This window comes from Enhydra lutris, unplaced genomic scaffold (genome assembly GCF_002288905.1).
Source record: "Enhydra lutris kenyoni isolate GAN:26980312 unplaced genomic scaffold, ASM228890v2 scaffoldscaffold21, whole genome shotgun sequence".
In the NCBI taxonomy this organism is placed as follows: Eukaryota; Metazoa; Chordata; class Mammalia; order Carnivora; family Mustelidae; genus Enhydra; species Enhydra lutris.
The window spans coordinates 68,103,491-68,124,127 of NW_019154105.1; the positions used below are offsets into that span (position 1 = coordinate 68,103,491).

General features: G+C 46.0%; 1 protein-coding gene across 1 annotated transcript in view; it reads right to left on the minus strand.

The window, feature by feature from the left end:
- Positions 1-17,210, minus strand: part of LOC111149040 (family with sequence similarity 193 member A) — a 164,443-nt gene extending 147,233 nt beyond the window's left edge. Inside the window, 1 exon segment of the mRNA XM_022505934.1 lies at positions 17,186-17,210. The gene's annotated coding sequence lies outside the window, so the exon portion shown is untranslated.
- Positions 17,211-20,637: the final 3,427 nt, after the last annotated feature.

Consider the following 20,637-nt stretch of genomic DNA (forward strand, 5'->3'; position numbering starts at 1 on the left):
TTAACTTCAGAAAAATGGATAATGCTTTCTTCCAAATTCAAAGACAAATAAGACAACAGATTTCAGAACAAAAGGAAAAGAGGGAAGAACTGCAGGAGTGCACACCAATTAGACTGGATCCCAGAGCAGCAGAGTAAGAATAAACCACAGACCACAGTTTAGAAGAAAATGCCCAATAAATGAGCGATTACAATCCAGTCTAAATGCCGTGGTGAGCTGAGGACAGACACCAAAAGAACCTGGAAGGGCAACAACAGCCTGGCCTAGGATGATGCAGGCACGCGTCCCACAGGGACAGCCTGTGACCTCTTCTGAGAGGGAAACAGTGGCTAACCAGCAAAGAAAAGAGAGAAACAGTGTGCAAAGGTGCAAAGGCAAGAAGGATAGGACCCACTCACACTGACACAGGAAGAATGGTTTGACTGCTACAGGGTCAGACACAGGTGGTGACAGCAGCAGGACAACAAAGCCCAAGGAAATGAAAAGCAAGAATGAGAACCTCTCCATTCGACCAGAGCGTTGGTCAGGCAAGGCCTGGAAGAGCAAGTGAAGGTGTCACAAAAGGGAAGTGATGACCTGATTTCCAAGCGCTCAGGCATGTGGGGATTGTGCTTAAAAGGGGGGGAGGAGGGCACCTGGGTGGCTCAGTGGGTTAAGCCGCTGCCTTCGGCTCAGGTCATGATCTCAGGGTCCTGGGATCGAGTCCCGCATCGGATTCTCTGCTCGGCAGAGATCCTGCTTCCCTCTCTCTCTCTCTGCCTGCCTCTCCATCTACTTGTGATCTCTCTCTGTCAAATAAATAAATAAAATCTTAAAAAAAAAAAGGGGGAGGGGGAGGAGGTCGTACAAAGGTCGCTTACAAAAACTAGCTTACAGAAAGTAATGAGAGGGGGCGCCTGGGTGGCTCAGTGGGTTAGTCTCTGCTTTTGGCTCAGGTCATGATCCCATGATCTTGGGATGGAGCCCCGCATCAGGCTCTCTGCTCAGCAGGGAGCCTGCTTCCCCCCCGCCCCCGCCTCTGCCTGCCTCTCTGCCTACTTGTGATCTCTATCAAATAAATAAAATAAAATCTTTAATTAAAAAAAAAGTGATGAGAGTAAGAGACAAGAACGGGGGGCAGGGGCCGTGGTGCTGTGTGGCTCAGTGGGTTAAAGCCTCTGCCTCCGGCTCAGGTCATGATCCCAGGGTCCTGGGATCAGTCCCACATCGAGCTCTCTGCTCAGCAGGAAGCCTGCTTCCCCCTCTCTCTCTGCCTGCCTCTCTGTGATCTTTGTTTGTCAAATAAATAAATAAAATCTTTAAAAAACAAAACAAAACAAAAGAACAGCAGGGGGTTTGTATATCTGGTGGTCACTGAGAAGGGATAAATGCCACCAGGAGCTGAAAGGTGCTACAGGGGAGACTGACTGATGAGGACAATTAAAGGGATTTTCCAAACTCAATTCTTTGGGCCCCGGCTTCCTCAGCTAGCAAATACCATCTCAGCAAAAAGCATGTGTTCCGTTGTTTTCCTGTCCAGTTCTCAAGTCCTATGAGTCTATGATTTGCCAATCCTAGCATTCCAACTGGAATACTGGTGTGGGCATCTGCAAATGTGCAAACATCAAAAGAACAGTTCAACTCAGTTTGTAGAGAGGCAATTAATTGTAATGACTGGTTGGCAGATCCAACCTTCCTATTAATCTTTTTTTTTAACTGAGATACAACTGACCTGCTACAATTTAAGGCAGTTAATAAGTCATTCTTTTTATGCTTTTAAAAACAGAAAGCAAGCACAATATTATAAGCATAGTCAATAATTCATTTCTGGGGTTTCTTTATCTAAAGCAACTGAACAGCTTTGCAAGGGGCTGGCAACTCCCTTCTCTAAGATGTCCTAGTCCTTGACTAGGGAGGCACCTGCAGTGACAGATCCTCACCTTCAGGGGCCTCTAAAGAGAAGGCTAACCTCTCAGCAGGCACTGGTAGACAACATTTACCCTGCTGGGCTACTTTCACCAGTGGAGTAATTGCCAAGCACGAAGAGAAAAAATAAAAGAATTAGGAAAAGAAAGAAGAAAGAATTAGATTGTAACAAACTATTAGTTAACAATTTCACTAAATTTTGACATTAATGCAAAATTACCACCACACTTTAAAAATATCTATTAACTAGCTTTTTGCAGAACTACCTTCAGGAAAATAAAAATTAATCTTCCCGGGGCGCCTGGGTGGCTCAGTGGGTTAAGCCTCCGCCTTCGGCTCAGGTCATGATCTCAGGGTCCTGGGATCGAGCCCCGCGTCGGGCTCTCTGCTCAGCACTGAGCCTGCTTCCTCCTCTCTCTGCCTGCCTCTCTGCCTACTTGTGATCTCTCTCTCTCTCTGTCAAATAAATAAAATCTTTAAAAAAAAAAAAATTAATCTTCCCATTCCATATATAAAGCAGCTAAAAATAATGAAAGTTAAAACTCAGGGCCACTAAATGCAATGTGGTGTCCCATATTAGGTTTTTGGAATAGAAACAGAATAATAGTGGAAAAGTTGGTGAAATCAAAATAAAGTCACCCAGGTGCCCCCATAAATAAATAATCTTAAAGAAGAAAAATAAAAAAGTTTAATTTAAAAAATCCAGGGCTGTGGGGCGCCTGGGTGGCTCAGTGGGTTAAGCCGCTGCCTTCGGCTCAGGTCATGATCTCAGGGTCCTGGGATCGAGCCCCGCATTGGGCTCTCTGCTCAGCAGGGAGCCTGCTTCCTCCTCTCTCTCTACCTGCCTCTCTGCCCGCTTGTGATCTCTCTCTGTCAAATAAATAAATAAAATCTTTAAAAAAAAAAAAAAACCCCCCGGCTCGCGCTCTGCCTGCCTCTCTGCCTGCTTGTGGTCTCTTCTCTGTCAAATAAATAAAAATTAAAAAAAAAAAAAAAAAATCCAGGGCTGGGCACCTGGGTGGCTCAGTCGTTAAGCGTCTGCCTTCAATTCAGGTCATGATCCCAGGGTCCTGGGATCGAGTCCCTCTCCCACTCCCCCTGCTTGTCTTCCCTCTCTTGCTGTGTCTCTCTCTGTGTCAAATAAAAATCCAGGGCTGGGGCACCTGGGTGGCAGAGTTGGTTAAGCATCCAATTCTTGGCTTCATCTCAGGTTGTGACCTCAGGGTCTCGGGACTGATCCCTGTGGTGGGCTTGCACTTGCATAGAGTCTACTTAAGACTTTCTCCCTCTGCCCCTACATGCTCACTCTCTCTCTCTCAAGTAAACAAATCTTAAAAAAAAAACACACAAATCCTGGGCCATAAGCAGTTAAATTCTCCAACTTCTCAGTCAGTTTCACAACGTAACTAATATTGTACGCAGAATATTTAAGAGGAAAATGCCAGGGCTCCTGCTACCTCAGGTGGTAGAGCAAGCAACTCTTGATCTCAGGGTTCAAGCCCCAAGTGGGGTGTAGAGATTACCTAAAAACAAAATTTAAAAAAAAGAGAGAGAGAATGTCCTTTGCATTCTATTAATATATGTGTGGAAAAAAGTCAATTTCCACAGAAAATGTGATTAATTGAATGCCACATACATTATTAGATAGTTTAGAAACGGGCCACCTGGGTGGCTCAGGTCGTTAGGGGTCTGCCTTCAGCTTAGGTCATGGTCCCAGGGTCCTGGGATGGAGTGAGGAGCCTGCTTCTCCCTCTCCCCTGACTGTGCTCTGTCAAATAAATAAAATCTTAAAAAAAAAAAAAAAAAAAAAAAAGACAGTTTAGAAACTAAAGTTGATTTCTACAGGAAAAATATAAATAAATAAATGTTTTGTAGTCCCATGAGATACAAATTATTTGATCCCAACTGATACTGATTAAAGTCTCTCTAAAGACAGCTTGCGTCTCCGTGCCAGTGTGTTCCAGCAAGTGAGTTCCAAAAGCCAACTGGAGCAAAAGAGTCACATAAAGCAAACTACACAGTGCACAGCAGCAGCTCACAGTACACCAAATACATATATTCAACCAGTAATTAGACCAGGAAAGAAAGGCCTCAAGTTAATAACTATATTTCACATATACCTTATAATTAAAAGTAAAAACAAGAATATAAATAATTAATGAAAATTAGTCAAGCAACTATCTGTAAAAAACACACTTCAAATATAATTACATGGGTAGGTTAAAATTAAAGAAATAGAAAAGATATACCTACTATGCAAATACTAATGAAAAGAAAGTTAGAGGGACTCTGTTAGTATCAGATAAAGTAGACTTAAGAGCCAAAAATACCATCTGGTTAAGAGGGACATAGTTAAGTGACAAAAGGGCCATTGCACCAAGAAGACATAACAATCCTAAATGTATATGCACCAAATAACCCAGTTTCAAAATACATGAAGCAAAAATGAAACAAACTCTAAGGAGAAATCAATTTTTGCAGGCTTCAACATGACTCTTGGCAACTAAGTATCAGTAAACAAAAAATCAGCAAGAATATTTAAAAAAAAACTCAAAACATCATCACTGACTGCGTCCAAACAGCATTCAGAGAACATTCCACTCAATAATAGAATATATATGTTTTCTGTGCATAAGTTACATTCACCAAGATATACCATAAAACCTTAAAAATTGGGCACCTGCGTGGCTCAGTGGGTCAAGCCGCTGCCTTCGGCCCAGGTCATGATCTCAGGGTCCTGGGATGGAGCCCCACATTGGGCTCTCTGCTCAGCGGGGAGCCGGCTTCCCCCTGCTGAGGTCCCCTTGCTGAGGGCCCCCTGCTAAGCCTCACCCCCCCCACCCCGCCTGCCTCTCTACCTGTGATCTCTTTTCTGTCAAATAACTAAATAAAATCTTAAAAAAAAAAAAAAAGAAAGAAAGAAATTAGAGAAAGAAAAACTGAAATAAGCCCAAAGCAAGGAACAAAGCAGAGGGGGTAAAAAATGATCAAAATCAAAACCAGAAAAATGGGGGGGGGGGAAATCAATAAAACAAAAAGCTGTTTCTTCAAAAACATTAAAAACTTGAGGAACCGTACAGCTACCGTGGAAAACATATGGAAGTTCCTCAAAAAGTTAAAAAGTAGAGCTATGCTAGACCCAGCCATTCTACTACGAGGTATTTACCCAAAGGATACAAACCCAGTGATCTGAAGGGGCACCTGCACCCCAATGTTTACAACAGTAATGTCCACAATAGCCCAAATATGGAAAGAGACCAGATGTCCATCGACAGATGAATGGATAAAGATGATGTGGGGTATATATACAATGGAATACTACACTGCAACCAAAAAAAGAGATAGAAATCTTACCATTAGCAATGACATGGATGAACTAGAGGGTATTATGCTAAGTGAAATAAGTCAATCAGAAGATAATTATCATATGATTTCACTCATATGTGGAATTTAAGAAACAAAACAGAAGATCAAAGGGGAAGGAAAGGCAAAATAAAGTAAGATGAAATCAGAGAGGGAGACAAACCATGAGAGACTCTGGACTCTAGGAAACAAACTGAAGGCTGCTGGAGGGAAGGTGAGTGGGGGATGGGGTAAATGGGTGATGGGCATCAAGGAGGGCATGTGACATAGTGAGCACTGGTTGTTACATGTAACTGATGAATCACTGACCTCTACCTCTAAAACTAATAATCTACTATACGTTAATTAATTGAACTTAAATAACACTTGAGGAAACCCTAGCCAAGACTGGCTGGAAAAAAAAGAGATTATTATCAATCAGTATCAAGAATGAAAGAGGGAAGGGGCGCCTGGGTGGCTCACTGAGTTAAGCCTCTGCCTTCAGCTCAGGTCATGATTTCGGGGTCCTGGGATCGAGCCCCACATCGGGCTTCCTGTTGAGCGGAGAGCCTGCTCCCCCACCCCCGCCTACTTGTGATCTTTGTCAAATAAATAAATAAAATTAAAAAAAAAAAAAAAAAGAGTGAAAGAGGGGACTTCACTGTAGACCCTCACAGACATAAGACATATTACATTATAACACTACAGACAACTCTACACATTTAAATTCAAAAACTTAAGTGAAATGGGTCAATTCTTTGAAAAGTACACACTAAAACAGAGAGAAAGGAACAATTCCTAAGTTACTTAATGCGGCCAACATTATACTGATATCAAAACCAGGCAAAGATTGGGGCGCCTGGGTGGCTCAGTGGGTTAAGCCGCTGCTTCGGCTCGGGTCATGATCTCAGGGTCCTGGGATCAAGCCCCGCGTCGGGCTCTCTGCTCAGCGGGGAGCCTGCTTCCTCCTCTCTCTCTGCCTGCTTGTGATCTCTCTCTGTCAAATAAATAAATAAATAATCTTTAAAAAAAAAAAACAGGCAAAGACAAAAGAATAAAAAAACTAGTAACATTTATTTCATGAAAACAAACGCAATAAAGCCCAACAAAATATTACTAAACTGAATCCAGCAACTAAAAAAAGAGTAATATACCTACATACAATGGAATATTATGCAGCCATCAAAAAATGAAATCTTGCCATTTGCAACAACATGGATGGAACTAGAGGGTATTATGCTAAGGGAATAAATCAATCAGAGCAAGACAATTATCATCAATTATCATATGATCTCACTAATATGAGGAATTTGAGAAATAAGAGAATCACAGGGAAGGGAGGGAAAAATGAAACAAAATGAAAGGAGAGAGGGAGACAAACCATAAGAGACTCTTAATCTCAGGAAACAAACTGAGGAATGCTGGAGGGGAGAGGGGTGGGAGGGAAGGGGTGGCTGGGGGATGGGACACTGGGGAGGGTATGTTCTATGGTGAGCACTGTGAATTGGGTAAGACTGATGAATCACACACCTGTACCCCTGAAACAAATAATACATTATATGTTAAAAAACAAAACAAAACAAAACAAAAAAAACAGGAGACCACATACAAAAAGCTGGAACTGTGAGGTCTGACAGATCTTCTACCCTGCTGTCCACTCTGAGCACAAACAAGAACTGTGGAAAAACAGAAAGGCCTCATCTGTATCACTGTCTTTCCCTGAAGGGGCAGAAATAAGGGACAATATTAGGTTATATATTCTTGTGAAGGGGGCTAGTCCTATTCATTTCTGTATCCTACTTCTTTGCTAGATTGTTCTTCTTATTTCTACACTCCAGGACATACACAAATAAATCTTATAACATTTGATATTAAAAAAAAAGGGGTAATATACCATGATGAAGCAGGGTTTATTCCAGGAATGCAAAGCTGGTTCACTATTCAAAAATCAGTGATGGGATCTACCACAGTAACAGTCTAATGAGGAAAAACATGATCTTCTCAATTTGATTCAAAAAAGCACTTGATAAAATCTAACATCCGTTAATAAAACTCTCAGCAAACTAGAAGTAGAAAGGAATTTCCTCAGCCTAATAATGGGCATCTAAAAAATCTACAGCAGGGGCGCCCGGGTGGCTCAGTGGGTTATAAAGCCTCTGCCTTTGGCTCAGGTGGTGGTCCCAGGGTCCTGGGATTGAGCCCCACATCGGGTTCTCTGATCGGTGGGGAGCCTGCTTCTCCCCCCCTTTCTCTGCCTGCCTCTCGGCCTACTTATAAATAAATAAGCTTTTTTTTTTTTTTTAAAGATTTTATTTATTATTTATTTGACAGAGAGAGATCACAAGTAGACAGAGAGGCAGGCAGAGAGAGAGAGAGAGAGAGGGAAGCAGGCTCCCTGTCGAGCAGAGAGCCCGATGCGGGACTCGATCCCAGGACCCTGAGATCATGACCTGAGCCGAAGGCAGCGGCTTAACCCACTGAGCCACCCAGGCGCCCATAAATAAGCTTTTTTTAAAAATAAATAAATAAATAAAAATAAAAAATAAAAAATCTAGCAGACACACTTTATGGTGAAATAATGAATCCTTCCACCCTAAAATCGGGAACAAGGAAATTGTAGTAGAAGTCCTAGCTAGTGCAATGAAGGAAGAAAAAGAAAGAAAAAAGCATACAGAATGGAAAACAAACAAACAAACAAAATCACTACTCAGACACCATGACTGTCTACACAGAAAATCCTAATGAATCCACCCCAAACTCCCAGAATATGATTTTAGCAAGATCAGAGGACAGAAGGTAAAACAGAAAATTTAATTACATTTCTATGGACCATCAATAAATAAATGAGGGGCGCCTGGGTGGCTCAGTGGGTTAAGCCTCTGCCTTCAGCTCAGGTCATGATCCCAGGGTCCTGGGATCGAGCCCCACATCGGGCTCTCTGCTCCGCAGGGAGCCTGCCTCCACCTCTCTCTCTACCTGCCTCTCTGCCTACTTGTGATCTCTGTCTGCCAAATAAATAAATAAAATCTTTAAAAAAAAAAATAATAAATAAATAAATAAATAAATGAAACTGAAATTTTTCAAAAACACATTTATAAGTGTTGACAAAAATGAATACTTATATATAAATCTAACAAAATATATACAGAATCCATCTGCTGAAAACTACAAAACACCAATGAAAGAAGTCAAACACAGGAGTGCCTGGGTGGCTCAGTCCTTAGGCTCTGCCTTTGGCTCAGGTCATGATCCCAGAATTCTGGGATCAAGCCCCGCATCAGGCTCCCTGCTTGGTGGGGAAGCCTACTTCTCCCACTCCCACTGACCCTGCTTGTGTTCCCTCTCTCGCTGTGTCTCTCTCTGTCAAATAAATAAATAAAATCTTAAACACACACACACACACACACAAATTAAATGTCAATTATACCTCAATAAAAAAAATCAAAGATCACCAAATAAATAGAGATGCATAATATGTTCACAAATTAGAAGACTCGACATAGTAAACATGTTAATTCTCCACCAAACTGATCTATAGATTTAGGGCTATTCCATTCAAATCCCAGAATTATTTGTAAGTATAGGTAAGCTGACTCTAAAATGTATGGAAAAGAAAAACAACTAAATAGCCAAAACTTTTTTTTTCTTTAAAGTTGGAGAATTTCTTTAAAGAAATTACCTTGCTCAATTTTAAGACTTGCAGTAACTAAGACATGTGGTATAGGCAATGAAATAGACCTCTAAGTCAATGGAACAGAATAGAGTACAAAAATAACCCACTCAAATAAGGTCAACTAACTTCTGACAAAGGTGAAAAGTCAATTCAATGAAGAAAGATTATCCTTTCAACAAATGGGTTTGGAACAACCTAATATCCATATGGAAAAATTAAAAAATCCCCACCTGAATCTGATACCTTATATAAAATTAACTCAAAATGAATCACAGATCTAAATGTAAAACTGTGAAACTTCTAGAAGAAAACATAGGGGAAAAATATAATCAGAAGTTTTATAAAACAAAGAGTTCTTAGATGACACCAAATACTGTGATTCATAAAAGAAAAAACTGGTAAGCTGAACTTCATCAAAATTAAATTTTTTTCTTTGGAAAAAAAAAAAAGTTAATAAAAACACAAATTACAGGGGTGCCTGGGTGGCTCAGTGGGTTAAGCCTCTGCCTTCAGCTCAGGTCATGATCTCAGGGTCCTGGGATCTAGCCCCCCATCAGGCTCTCTGCTTGGTGGGGAGCCTGCTTCCCCCTCTCCCTCTGCCTGCCTCTTTGCTTGTGATCTCTGTCAAATAAATAAAATCTTAAAACACACACACACACACACACACACACACACACAAATTACAGACTGTAAGAAAATGTTTGCAAATTACATATCTGTCATAGGACTCCTATCCAGAATTATGAACTCTCAAAACTCAAAAGAAAATAAACCCAATTAAAAATGGGCAAAGTCTGAATAAATACTTCACCCAAGAGGACACAAGAATGGCAAACAAACACATAAAAAGTGTTCAATATCAGTAGTCTTTAGGGAAATGCAAATTAAAACCACACCACACCTATTAAAAGCCTTAAAATAAAAACTACTGACAACACCAAGTGCTAGCAAGGATGCAAAGCATCTGGAACTCTCATACCCTGCTGGTGGGAAGTTGAAAAGGTAAGGCCACTCTGAAAAACAGTATGGCAGTTTCTTATAATATTACCATATGGCCCAGTGCCCACTCCTTAGAAAAATGAAAATTTACTTCCATACAAAAACCTGTACACAAATTTTTATAGCAGCTGTATTCATTTTCACCAACGTCCACCACTGGGAAAAGGGATAAACTGTGGTACATCCATACAACGAACTACTACTCAGCAGTAAACAGGAACAACTCAGAGGAGTCTCAAAGTTATTATGCATACTGAGTGAAAATAAACCAGCGTGAAAAAGTTACATACTGTATGATTCCATTTAAGTAACTTCTCCAAAAGACGAAATCATAGTAACAAAGTACTGGCTGCCAAGAGTTTAGCGGTGGGAGAGAGTGTGATCGCACAGGGATTGCATGAGGGAGCTTTTGTGGGCATGAAACTGTTCTGTACCCTGACAGTGGTAGTGGATACATTAATCCGTGTAGTTACATCCAAAGACCTGTACATCTTAAAATATCAATCCCACTACATGTTAATTTTTTAATCAGCATTCAATAAAACCACTTAGAGAAACTGGTGGGCAGTTACCTACTGAAGTCACACTGCACAGCACTCCAGACACACACACACACACACACACACACACACACACACACAAACACACACACACAAACACACAGATAGATACAAGACTGAAAGGAGTACTCATGTCCACCAAAAGACATGTACAGGAAAGTGCATATTAGCCATAAAATAAAATAGCCTATATGTATGTATGTCCATCTATATCAGAATGAATCACCTGTGGCATACTCACACAATGGAAAACCGCATGCCATCGAAGAGAAGGGTGAACTGCTCCCTCAACAACACGGCTGCATCTCAGTGTGGAGCCAGAGAGCACTGGCAGGGCATTTTCACGTGAAATTCAAATGTAGGCGAAATGCACAACAGTGGTGGGGATGACTGCAAAGGGGAACAAGTGAGCGTCCTAGGGTACTGGGAATATTCTATATGTATCCTGATACATTGGTTATGTGGATGTACACATACATAATAGACTGAATCACAGAAGAAGGTGCTCTTTGCAGCTTCACTACATTGTTAATTAAATCACGTAAGGTTCTAGATCTTTATTTGACATACTTCCTCAGGTCACTAAAGCAAATGTGAACTTGAAAGTTATGAATGAACCTCATTTCATCACCACAGCAATCTGCAACACACTCAAGGCACCCCCAAATCCATAACTGTATCATCTAACTATGGATATACTGTAGGACAGCCTTTAAACATTACTAACATTATCTCCTTCTTACCACCTTTTCATCAATGAAAAGGATTTATGTTATTACAAATGCCTCCTATATTACAACAGGTTTCTCTGACTTTACAACTTTAATATCACTGTTGAAAATGTACTTTGATCCCTACCCCCAAAAGACTTCCTTTTATAAATCTCTAATAGCTTTGCAAAAATAGCTCTAAATTCCCTTTTGAGCTATGAGTGTAAACTATATGTAATTCGATATCCCAACAGCTCGTGACCTGGGCCTATTTCCATAACAGAGGAATTTTGGTCTTTGTAAATAATACATATATGACTGAATTTTGCACACCTATTCAGAAAACAGAATTCTGATAGTGTAAATATTTTTATTTTGTATAATACCTAAATGTTTAAGTGTAAAAAGGTAGCAAAAGCCAAAATCAGCTTTGTTTGGAAAAAAACAAAAAATGTGGGGCATCTGGATGGCTCAGTGGGTTAAGCATCTGCCTTTAGCTCAGGTCGTGACCTTCATGTGCTGAGCCTAGCTCCTTGGTTTATGGGGAGTCTGCTTTATCCTCTCCCTCTGCCTCTCCCTGACCCCCCCATTCTATCTCTCAAATAAATAAATAAAATTTAAAAAAAGAAAGAAAAAATGTTAGTAATATCAGGTAATAAAAATAACATTCACCTTTTTGGTCCATAAGTAATGCTCATTGTAGTCTTAAAGCTTGAGGCATGAGCAAAAAGGAAAAAAGAAAGCCATCAGAATTTCTACCACAAAATACTTTGATGTATATCCTATCAGACTTTCCAATGCAAATATGTATGCACACAGATACTTTACAAAAGTGGGTCTGTACTACAAACATTTTCTATTTTGCAAGCTTCCTTCTTTACTTAACATATCATGAACCTTAAATTACATTTAAAATAGAAAGGCAGAGGTGGGGATGCCTGGGTGGCTCAGTTGGTTAAGCATTTGCCTTCTGCTGAGGTCATGATCTCAAGGTCTTGGGGATCAAGTTCCACATCAGGCTCCTTTCTCAGCAGGGAGCCTGCTTCCCCCTCTGCTACTCCCTGCTTCTGCGTGCATGCGCGTGCGTGCGTGTGCTCTCCCTCTGACAAATGAAAAAATAAAATCTTCAGAAAGAAAGAGAGAGAAATGAACGAATGAATGAATGAATGCATGCATGCATGCAGGGACACCTGAGTAGCTCAGTCAATTAAGCATCTGCCTTTGGCTCAGTTCATGATACCAAGGTCCTGGGATCAAGCCCCACAAAGGACTCCCTGCTCATCAGGGAGCCTGCTTTTCCCTCTGCCTCTCCCTCTACCTCTCTCACTGCCCCTGCTGGCTTGTGCTGTCTCTTGATCTCTCAAATAAATAAGTAAAATCTTTTAAAAAATAAAATAAAATAGAAATGCAGGGGTGCCTGTGTGGCTCAATCAATTAAGCACCTGCCATTGGCTCAGGTCATGATCCCAGGGTCCTCGGACCGAGCCCCATATCAGGCTCCCTATTCAGTGGGGAGTCTGCTTTTCCCTCTCCCTCTGCCCCTCTGCCCCCTCCCTACTCATGCTCTTACTCACTTGCATACTCTCTCTCTCTCTAAAAAATAAAATCTTTTTAAAAACAGAAAAATGCAAAATAATAAGATATAGTCACGATACCCTTCACATACCAACTTTCCATTTCAGGGCAAATCCTTTATTGTCACATCAGAGCAGACCACCAAACACGGCTATCAGAATAAGGCCTTGTCCAAGACGCAGCTGTGTCCACTGTTCTTAACTGTATACGGCTTTCCCATTCCACAAGTGGAAAAAGCTTCAACAATAGTAAGCAAGCATCCTGTGGCAAAGTCCCTAATAAAGTCCAACCCAGCCTCCTGGTAAATAATGACCATGTGCACACATAGCGCTTTGTGTCACCAGACACTGTTGACTTGTTTAATTCTTACAATAATCCTAAGAGCTAGGTGCCATATCACTTAGGACGCCAAGGCAGTTTGAGGTTTGACACCTTGCCTGAGTGCACAGAGCCTATCAAATTTGTATACCCTAGTCTGGGTGGGCAAAAGTCTCCATAAACTACATTATGTTTTCCTACTTACCGCTGAGCCATTGTTTCTATGTACAAACTACTCACATGCGGAGAAGCCCTCTTTGCCTTGATGAAGGTGGTCCTAGGACTAACAATCAGGGCTGTGCCCAGCACACGGGACCCCACCTGAGAATCAAGACAGTCCTTCCACTCTTACTTTTCTCTCAAGCAACTTCTGCTCTGGTGACCCTACATAGAATGGGAAGATGCTCCCCTAGAAGGAATCATAAGCTTCTCCCGGAAATGGAGGGCTGGTACCCACTCCCTATTACTTGCTGACAAACACTGTTTTGGGTGCCTCTTCTGCACCAGACAAGGTTCCCACAAAGAGGTCATCATCTATGGGGAAATAATTCAGAGGCTTCAGAATTACAGTTAGAATTTTTGTGATCAATGTCAAAAACACTTTTATCCCTGCCACCATGGGTATCTTTCGCAAACCATTAAAAACATTTGCACCGGGGCGCCTGGGTGGCTCAGTGGGTTAAGACTGCCTTCAGCTCCGGTCATGATCCCAGGGTCCTGGGATCGAGCCCCACATCGGGCTCTCTGCTCAGCAAGGAGCCTCCCTCCCCCTCTCTCTCTGCCTGCCTCTCTGCCTACTTACAATCTCTGTCAAATAAATAAATAAGATTTAAAAAAAAAAAAAAAAACTTGCAAAGAGGGGCACCTGGATGACTCAGTCAGTTAAGCATCTGCCTTCAGCCTAGGTCATGATTCCAGGGTTCTGGAATCAAGTCCCACATTGGGCTCCCTGCTCTGCAGGGAGCCTGCTTCTCCCTTTGCCTGCTGCTCCCCCTGCTTGTGTGCTCACTGTCAAATAAATAAAGTCATTAAAAATATTTCTGAGGAGGGCCTGGGTGGCTCAGTTGGTTGACCATTTGCCTTCGGCCCAGGTTGTGATTCCAGGATTCTGGGATCGAGCCCCACGCCAGGCACCCTGCTCAGTGGGGAGTCTGCTTCTCCCTCTCCTCTCCCTCTGCCTCTTCCCTTCCTCACATTTTTCTCTGTCAAATAAATAAATCTTTTTTTTTTTAAGATTTTATTTATTTATTTGACAGAGGGAGATCACAAGTAGGCGGAGAGACAGGCAGAGAGAGAGGAGGAAGCAGGCTCCCCGTGGAGCAGAGAGCCCGATGCGGGGCTCAATCCCAGGACGCTGGGATCATGACCTGAGCTGAAGGCAGAGGCTTTAACCCACTGAGACACCCAGGTGCCCCTCAAATAAATAAATCTTAAAAAAAATTTTTTCTTGGAAAAAAAAACTTGCGAAGAAATTTTAAAGTTAATGGGCGCCTGGGTGGCTCAGTCGTTAAGTGTCTGCCTTCGGCTCAGGTCAGGATCCCAGGGTTCTGGGCTTGAGCGCTACATCGGGCTTCTGCTCCACGGGAAGCCTGCTTCTCCCTCTCCCACTCCGGCTCCCCCTGCTTATGTTCCCTCTCTCGCTGTGTCTGTCTGTCAAAAAAATAAATAAAATCTAAAAAAAATAAAAAAGCAATTTCAGAGCTCAAGATAAAAGTTTAAAACTTTAAAATACAGTAAAATAGAATGTTTCTCAAGGTGCAGGTCACAAATCAATGGTACACAGTAAAGTAATTCTGTGTACTACAATCACTTTATTAATGAAATGGAATAAAATAAAAAAGACAAAAAAGCCATCAGAATATCATTTTGTAAAACTTTTTTTTTTTTTAAAGATTTTATTTATTTATTTGACAGAGAAAGATCACAAGTAGACAGAGAGGCAGGCAGAGAGAGAGACGGAAGCAGACTCCCCGCTGAGCAGAGAGCCCGATGCGGGACTCAATCCCAGGACCCTGAGATCATGACCTGAGCCCAAGGCAGCGGCCTAACCCACTGAGCCACCCAGGCGCCCCACATTTTGTAAAACTTTTGTTGTATAAATGGAAGCACGCACTACAGGTCTCAATATATCTTATTTCTTACAGGGTCATGTCAAAAATCTTGTCGTAAGTTTAACAAAATAAGATAGTCCTGTCAAAAATCTTACTAGATAGGAGCGCCTGGGTGAACCAGTTAAGAGACTGACTCTTGGTTTCAGTTCAGGTCATGATCTCATGGGCAACAGGCTCCCACTGGGCATGGAGCCTGCTTAGGTGTCTCTCTCCCCCACTCCCACTTGCAAGCACTTTCCCCCTTTCTCTCTCTAAAAAATAAAATAATAATAATAATACTTGATAGATGGTTACATGAGTTTGACTAATGTGATCAGAATAATAAACTAAAGGAAAACTACTTTAGCTAAATACTGCAAAGTAAATGGAATTTATTGAAACCTAAAACAACAGTACCACAAACTTGTTTTTACTGAATTGACAGAAATGGTATATTAGGGTGCCTGGGTGGCTCAGTGGATTAAGCTGCTGCCTTCCGCTCAGGTCATGGTCTCAGGGTCCTGGGATCGAGTCCCGCATCGGGCTCTCTGCTCAGCAGGGAGCCTGCTTCCCTCTCTCTCTCTGCCTGCCTCTCTGTCTACTTGTGATCTCTCTCTGTCAAATAAATAAATAAAATCTTTAAAAAAAAAAAAGAAAGAAAGAAATGGTATATTATACACCAAGCTACAGCAAATATTATCAACATTTTCATAAAGGATTTGCATGGGCAGACCTCCTACCCTCATCACCCCAGGAGCAGCACACATGGCCCTTAATTTATAGCCCAAAGGTCCAAATGCCCAAACCTCATCCTTGCTCCCAACCCCTGTACCTGTTTCTCTCTCCAGAGTATTGGAAAGGGGCAGCCTCTGGAGGCTGAAGTCCAGGGCTGTGTTCCAGGATCCCAAACAAAGGTAACAATATCATCTAGAGAAAGATGCAATAACTGCACTTACTCCACAACAGAAAAGGCTGGAAACCCTTTAAGCGGAAAATAAAGTACACATACATTATTGTATATTCACTTAATGCAAAAGCATGACAAAGCCACGCCATACGCAATCATTTCTCTTTTCTGCTCTCACTCCGTGCCATTCCAACACGATATTTAGTATCTTGCATAAAACAATCTGTATCACAATGTGGCACACCAATACCGATGAGGCTCTTTTTTCCCACTACAAACGTCTTTAAAACAAGTTAACAGTTCTAACCACTCAACTTTGGAGAAGTCCATTATCTTAAGAGTCGCCACTGGAACCACTGGAACCACTGGAAATGGCTGTCACCTGCACACCCTCGTACCACCTTGTGTCTTCTCAAGTGCTGTGACCCACCGCGGAACAAAGGTGCAGCAACCCACAACGTGTGCTAGCTGCTCCCATGGACAATACAGGAGAAAGTACTTTTCCGATGCCCTGAGTTCCAACACTACATACACTCCTGAGTAACCAGACCACCAACTGCCCCTGGAAGTTTTTGAGAAGCTGGAGGCACAGAAACAGGCCTCCGGAAGGCTGTCAGGCGGCTCCCCGATGATCACATCGGAGCAGAGAAAGAAAAGTTCCCGGCGGGCGCTGCTGGGTCGCCTCTCGCACGGGATGGAGAATTCTGGGCGGCACGGCAAGACAACGGCGGAGAGAACTCCCGACCACGCAGGGAAGCCCCGCTCGCCACCTGATTCCTAATTACTCTGGAATTGCACGCGAGCAATCTCAAGGACGAGCTCCGCGCGGGGCGAGAAGGCACCGCCCCCGGGTCCGTGACAGCGACGCGCAGGTGGGCAGCGGCACAGGCAGCGCGGCGCGCCGCACCCAGGAGATGCCGGCACCCGGCACTGGCAGCCCGCCGCCCCGCGCTCGCCGTCCCCGCGGAAGGGCTGTCACGGCGCAAGCCGCCCGCGCCCCGGCTCCCCGGCCACCCGTTACCCGCGCGGAGCCCGGCCCCGGCGGGAGGCCCGCCCGCGTTCGCCCGCCCCCCGCCCCCCCCCGCCCCCGCCGCGCCGCCGCTTACCTCGAAGTAGCCTCCGGGGGCGGCGCCGCCCACGCCCGCGCCCGAACCGAGGGGCCCGTTGGCCGCCGCCGTGCCGCCCGGGGCCGCCAGGCCCGCGGCCTGGGAGCCGCGCAGCGCCGCCGCCGGGCCGCCCTTGCCGCCGCCCGCGCCGCCGTTGCCCCCGCCCGAGCCGCCGCCGCCGCCCCCGCTTGTTCTTCCGGCGCTTGGCCCCGCGCTTGGCGTCGGCCGGGCTCATGGCGGGCGGGCGGGCGGGCGGGGAGAGGGCGCGGAGCGGGCGCGGGGCCGCGGGCGGCGGCGGAGGGCGGGGAAGGCGGGGAGGCTGAGGCGGCGGCAGGGCGCTCCGGCCGGCCGAGGGCGGGGGGCGCTGCGCGGGGTCGCCTCCGGGCGGGGAGGGCCGGGCGGGCGGGAGCTGCGGGGAGGCCGCTGGGCGGGAGAACGGCGAGTCCACCGGGCCCGGCGCCGCCGCTGACCAGAGTTAGAGTCCAATATGGCGGACACAAGGGGAAAGGGATCCCAGTTTACGTCGGGGGAGGGGGAAGGAGCGGCGGGGAGGGGGAGGGGTGTGGGCGCCCTCCGCCCCCCCCCCCCCCCTTACCCCGCCCTCCCGAACGCCGCTCCCCCTCCGCCTCGCCCGCCCCCTCCCGCCGTTAACGAGGGCCGACGCGCAGGGCACGCCGGGAGTTGGAGTCCACGCGCCCCCGTCAACACTGGGGGTACAAGGCGGGATGACCACGATTCCCGTCAGGCTGCGCGCAGCCGCTCGCCCGGACGCCGCGAGGGGCTGGGCCGGGGTGGGGGGAGCTGGCTGAGCCGGTGACGACACCCGCGCTCTCCGCACCCCCTGGTCACGCCCGCGCCGCTCAGCCTTCTGGGAATTGTAGTTGGACGGAAGGGCCGGGTAGGCGCGAGGCTCTGTCGCCCGCAGTGGAGGAACTACAGGACAGGAGGCTAGGAGTTCCGCCTCTTTGACAGGCACGCACACGCCCGGGCGCCCCGCGCCCCGCCCCCCACCCCCAGAGTGCTGCAGGCCGGCCCGGCCCGGGGGATGCACCGGGCTGGCAGCCGGGCTCTGGCCCGCCGGGAGTGGCCCGGTGACCTTGGTGGGGCCCTGGGTTCAAGTGCACCTCCTCCACGTGCAGGCTGTGACCTTGGGGCGGTCCCCTAGCTCGAGTCCTGGTGACTCGCTGGGCATAAGAACAACCTGCCTCGTGGGCTTGGGTGGGGTTCCGGGGACGCCGGGCCTGGCGGTGCCGGAGAGCGCTGCCGCCGCCGGGCCGGATCCAACCTGGGAGATGGAACAGCCTGCACGGAGCAGTCGTGGCTACGCTGGGACCCGGCCCCGCACACCTGTCGGTTAACCTACATGCCCTGGGCCTGCGGGCTCCCTTACCGAGCCAGCCCTCTCCCTACATCAGCGTTTAGCCGCTGCTCAGGTACAAGGTTCCGAATGGTCCCGACATGTCTCACGACCTAACGGGCTGTGCACCCGGCCTCCCGGGCCTTCGCGTGCTCTCTGCGCCGCGGGGCCTCAGATGCCCGGGTCAGAAATCTGAGCTCTCCGCCAGGACCCTCTCCTCCCTGGGCCGCCTTGCCCCTCACCAGGCAGCCCCAGGTACAGTTCTGCCCTTAGGACAAAAAGGGCCCCTTCCCGAGGCCCTGCGTTCCCGAGCGTTCCTCTTATCAGTCTCTGAGACAGCAAAGACATCTTTTCCCCTCTGGTTCTAAGGGTGGTTACAGAGCCGAGATACCGTTAGCTGTGGGCCTCGCCATATCTCATTGCGGAGCCTCACCTTTGCCCCAGCTGCAGCCACGGGCTTCTAATTCTCTGACCCATCCTTCATGACAAAACCAGAATGAGTTATGATCAAATCAACCCTCTCTTAAAGGCCTTCAGGAACTCTACTTAACAGCGGAATAAAGACCCCTCACCCCTCCCAGAGGGTTTTGGATGACTCTGCCCTGCAGGTGGTGGTTGAGAGAGTGGATAGGGGCTCCTGCCTGGCACCCCCCCCCAGGTAGGCAAAGACTTGGACTGTTCCCCACCCCACAGGGGCTGGATCAGACACCCACTTCTCCCACAGCACCTATGCTTTCCCTTGTTCTAGCACACTGACACTGAATTGGGATTCCTGGTATTCACCAGTATCCCCAGAGAGGTTTTGGGGGACTGGAGGGCATGGGAGTGCCTGCCTCATGCTGAGTCCCAGACCCTGATAAGCAAGGCCTGGGCACACACCAATCCAGTATTTTGCTGGATGAATGGATGACATAATCATCACCATTCGTCAAGCAATTATGTACCAGCCATTCTGCCTGCTGCTGTACATCTCATCTAATCCACATAACCACTGTTGAGATAGGCACCATTAGCCCTATATTATGGATGAGAAACTGAAGTTCATCAACGTTAAGGAATTTGCCCACAGTCATCCTGACAGTCATAAGTCTGGCCAGTTCCAGCTCAGGTGTGGCTCTGGTTTGACTTTTGGGTTCTGGCTGGGCACAGGGGGATACAACTGGGAGTTCCTCTGAGGACCAGGGGCAGGGGAAACCTCTGTGAGGAAATGAACTGAACCAGAGCCAGTCACTCACAGAACAAAGGACTTCAAGCAATGCAGGATTCTGGAGCAGAGAAAAGCCCCACATGTTCCAGGAAACTACAAAAGCCACTGCGGCTAGAGCAAGTGAAAATGGCAAAAGCTGTGGGTTTTATTTGAAATGCAGCTGGGAGCCATGGAAGGTTCTGAACAGTGTCAAGGCAGGATGTATATCTGTTTTAAAGATTTTAAAGATTATATGTATTTATTTGACAGAGAGACAGAGAGAGATCACAAGTAGGCAAAGAGGCAGTCAGAGAGAGGGAGGAAGCAGGCTCCACGCTGAGCAGAGAGCCCAGTGCGAGACTTGGTCCCAGGACCCGGAGATCATAGCCTGAGCTGAAGGCAGAGGCTTAACCCACTGAGCCACCCAGGTGCGCCTAGGATATATATATATTTTTAAAGATTATATTTACTTATTTGACAGACAGAGATCACAAGTAGGCAGAGAAGCAGGCAGAGAAAGAGGAAGGGAAGCAGGCTCCCCCCTGAGCAGAGAGCCCAACGCGGGGCTCAATTCCAGGACCCTAGGATCATGACCTGGGCCGAAGGCAGAGGCTTTAACCCACTGAGCCACCCAGGTGCCCCTAGGATGTATATTTTTGAGAGAACTATGGCTGTTGTGTGGAGAATAGATGTCAGGGGAGCAAGACTGGAATCCAGGACACTAGTGACAACCTTGTAGGGAATGGAGAGGGTGCTTCTGGCAACAAGTGATGACATTTCATTAGCTCCCCCATAAGAAATTAAGGGACAAAAATTAAATAGGTATAAGATTTTGTCTAGTAAGGCTGAGCTTTGGAGGGCCATAAATTATTGTAGTATTTGTTTCTCCCTCTCAGAATCCATTTTCGC